Below are 4411 nucleotides of genomic sequence, written 5' to 3' on the forward strand. Positions count from 1 at the left end.
GTTGCTGGACTCCCAAAAGGCCTACTATGGTTTGAATCCTAGACCAGATAGCTTGAAAATCACACTGGGTGCATGTGTGTGCATGGCCAAGATCCTGGGAGGAGAATGAAGGAAAAGAGTTTGCAGCGTGGCCATCCCCTCTGCTGTGGGGGTTGATTTCTCATTTTCCCTCTTACTGTGTCTGCCAGTCTGTCTCTCTCTCTCTCAATTGAGTATATATGCCCTAAGGCAAAAACCTCTAAACAATTTTTTAAAAGTTAAGCCTTAAACAAGTTTGCATTGGACTTCATGTTCACTGGACAGAATTGTTTACAGTCTCAAGTAGAGCAACTATAATGAGAGAAGTAGACTTGGTTATGAGTGACAGAAAACCTCAAATAAGAGTAACTTTAAAAAGATAGGTTTCTCTCCTGCATTCAGGTGTGCAGGAATGTACCGGGCTGGTATGGTATAATCCTTTGATCTGTAACTCTTCCATACCTGGCCTCCATTCTGAGGGATACTTCCTGATCAAAGAGGACTTTGCCAGCCATCATGTCTGCAGTTCAGTGAGCAACACAGGGGAAAGGATGGGGCTAGGTGGTGGTTCAACAGTAACACAAATGGACCAATGTGGGTTCTGGATTCACATCCAGGGACTTCCCTAAGTGCACTGCTTATGCAAGCCTTTGCCTATGGTCCATAAAAGCTACTAGTTGAGACTGGGATTACATTGCAGTATGGAGATTCTGTTGGGTGTCTCTCTTTCTCTCTATCATGGAAAGAAGGAAGGAAGGGAAAGGAGGGAGGGGAAGGAAAAGACTAGGATAATTTTCTCCCTTTAAGGACATTCTTAGAAGTTATTTTCTCTAATTCCTCTAATATCTCATTGACTGGGACTTAGTCTAGCCACAACTAGCTGTAAGAATGACTAGGAGATTGAGTCTTTATGCTGAGTGGCCACGTGTTCAGCTAACATTTGGAATTTTGGATCGAATAAAAGGGATATTGGGGGAAAACTAGGTGTCCATTTTTGGAATGAAATTCTTGGTCAGCAAAAGACCACATCATGAGCCTGGCAGCTGCTGCTAAAAAAGTAAAGAAAGCCACTAAGTTTCTGGTAAATCTCCCCAAAAGTATTACTTAAAATACGTTTTTTTTCTTTCTGACTTACTATATTTTCAGAGCCCCTCTCACCACAGCATATTAAAACTCTTGTTCCTTTCATAGGTCTTAAATCCCTTGGATTTCAGCTGTTTCTTATCAAAACTTCCCATATTGCCATGATAAGAAGTTACTTTCCAATTTTCCACTCTGGCATAATATATCATGGGGAGAAAAGAAGTTGAATTATTTTCTGAAATGCCTAATATTTTTATACTTTGTCATTCTACCTTTTTTTTTTCAGTTGCCACATATCAAAGCATCTGCTGACATTCAGACTGTCTATACAACCTAAAATTAATGGACATTTTGGAGTTGATCAAGCAATAATAGCATCAATTATGTTTTGAATGCTTACTCTATGCCAGGCACTGTACTCTGGGTTTTGGTTACATGATACATGACATCATTAAATCTTCAGAACAACCTGCTAAGGTAGGACTATAGATAAGGAAACAAATTCACAGAGATTGCATAATGTGCCCAATTTCTCACAGTTGGTGAGTGATGGAGTGCAGTATTCACACATGAGGAAATTGAATGCTGGGCCAGCCTATGGCCTAGTGGTCAAGGAAGCCCAATCCTACATGAACAACCATGGTTCAAATCTCAGCCCCCGATGTTTAAAAAACACACTGGGTGCATGTGTGTGTGCATGCACCAAATCCCTGTTGAATGGAGAAATGGAGTAGAAGGGATTGCAACATGACTAAGCCCCCTTGGTCATGCTTTCTCCCCTTTTCTCTTGTGGAAAGTTCATAAGAAAATAAATTTGGGGCCAGCACTTGGTGTACTGACTATGTTGCTGGATTCGCATGTAGTCGACCGTGGTTTGAGTCCTGGACCTGGTGGCTTAAACTCACGCTGGGCACATGTGCATGCGTGCCCAAGATCCTGAGAGGAGAATGGAGAAGAAGGAATTGCAGCATCGCCACCCCCCCACCGAGGGTGATTTCTCGCTTTTTGTCTCTCTGTCTGTCTTTCTGATGAGTGCACAGACCCTATAGCAAAAATAAATGAATAAATAAATAAACCTGTTCACGTTAATAAAGAGGGCCCAAGATAAACTTTACTCAAGGAAATAAGTAACTCAAGTACTAATAAAAGGGCCTAGGATAAAGCCCTGCAAGATAAATTTTACAACTTGGGAAACAGACATTCCAGATTCCCCTGTGGCACCATGTCTGGCAATCCCTAAGGCTGGTATGAACTGTATTTCACACCCACAATCTCGACTGAGTTTGCAGAGTTTATCATTAACCTCCTTCTACCATAAAGACCATAAAAAGAGACCCTCTCCTGCCATGTGGTGCCAACTTGCTCAGGTCTCCCCCAGGTATTTGTGACTGGTCTCACCCCAGACATTCTCACTAACTCAAATAAACCTAGCTGCTGCTCACATTTCTGCCTCTGGTAAATTATTTTACCATCTATGCACCACTGACCCTATTGCCCCACTGCGTCTCTTTCTCTTTCGCTCAATGAGTACACATGCCTTCTGGCATTTATTGAAAAAAAAGGAAAATAAAGGAAAAAAAAAAGAAAACACTGAATCAAGATTCTCTCCCCTCTCCTACTACCTATCTCCTACCTTAGCCACAACATGCCTTGATCAGTTGACATTATTTCATATGGAAAAATCTACATCTGTTCTGTCTAAAATGCTGCCAGTCACATATGGCTACTACATTTTTTTTAATTTAAATTTGAAGCAATTAATTGCAAAAATTTAAATCTTTGTTCCTCTGTCATGTGCTCACTAGACACAAGTGGCTATCATATTGAACAGTGCTGGCATGAAATATTTCCACCATCACACAGAGCTGTCCTGGAGAGTACTAATCTAGGTAACTCTGTTCCTAAATTGGATTTCTTTTTAGCCTGAATCATTGACCAATGAAAAACAGGTACAACCTCTTTTTGAAAAACATTTTTAAAATTTTGCCAGAGGGCATGTACACTCACCAGAAAGAGACAGAGAGAAGGAGAGGAAGAAAGTACCTCCCAATGGGGTGTCGTCACACCACCATCCCTTCTCCATTTCTCCATCCTGTCTGTATCCTGACATATTTTCCCATCCTCCAGGTCTGGGATTTGAATTGCAGATGGCCACATGGGATCTAGCTTCCTTAATGCCTAGACCATGGAGCTGGCCCCAGGTGCAATCTCTTACCAAATATATTGCCTGAATTTATCATTTCCCCTATAAATTCCACATTTATAAACAAACATTTGAGTGAAAAAATGTGAATATACCTTGAATATTGTCTCCTTGAAACCATCACGAGCCCGTTAGGAGGTTGTCATTGTCAATGGAAAATAACCAACTCTATAAAAAATAATAATTAATACTTAATGCAGTTTATTTTCAAGCAGAATTTGAGTGACTTATGCCTGGAGAGGAGGCAAATATGCCTTTCTCAGAGTGATCGGGTACAGGGGTTCCTTTTATTTGATTTTGAGAGTGACAGACAACATTAGTGAAGAGATTTCCATTGGTCTGATCCAAAAAGACAGGACATGTGGAAGTAGGAGCTTGTAGATTATAGTTGGGTTCCAGAATTTTTAGGTTGGTCATTGGAAGAGAAGATCTGTGTCTTGGGAAGAGATTTGTAAAAGAAATGCTTAATCTACATCTCAAGGAAAGGGAAGTTTTGTGTCTTGGGAAGAGGTTAGCAAAAGAATATACTGTAATCAGTTGAGGTTGAATATACATTTCAAAGATACTATGCCAAGGACAGGATGTAGGAAGAATCCTGTTAATGGAAAAAATGGTCTGTTAATGTTTGTGGGCCTGACTCCCCCTAGGCACTCTGGAAAGGACTTTGGAAAAATAAGAAAAAGCAGTCAGAATTCTGTCCACATCATTATAACTCTACTTACTGTTATAAATGTGAATATTCTACCAGTGAAATCATGTCCACCATGTAATATTGATTATGTGTAGTTGCCTTAGTTCATTTGAGCTGCCCGTAACAAAATATTGTAGACCTAGTGACTTATCAACAATAGAAGTATATTTCTCACAGTTCTAGAGGCTACGTAGTTCAAGATCAAGGCACTAGCATATTTGATGTCTGGTGAGGTCCCACTTCCTGGTTCATTGTGGTACCTCTTGCTGTGTACTCACACAGAACAAGGGCAAGAAAGCCTTCTGGAGCCTCTTTAATAAAGGGACTAATCCCATTGTGCCTGATGACCTAATTACCTCCCAAAGGCTCCACTTCCAAAGACCACCATGGGGGGGGGGGGCGAGAATTAGATTCTA

This window comes from Tupaia chinensis, unplaced genomic scaffold (assembly GCF_000334495.1).
Source record: "Tupaia chinensis unplaced genomic scaffold, TupChi_1.0 Scaffold146705_1, whole genome shotgun sequence".
Taxonomy (NCBI): Eukaryota; Metazoa; Chordata; class Mammalia; order Scandentia; family Tupaiidae; genus Tupaia; species Tupaia belangeri.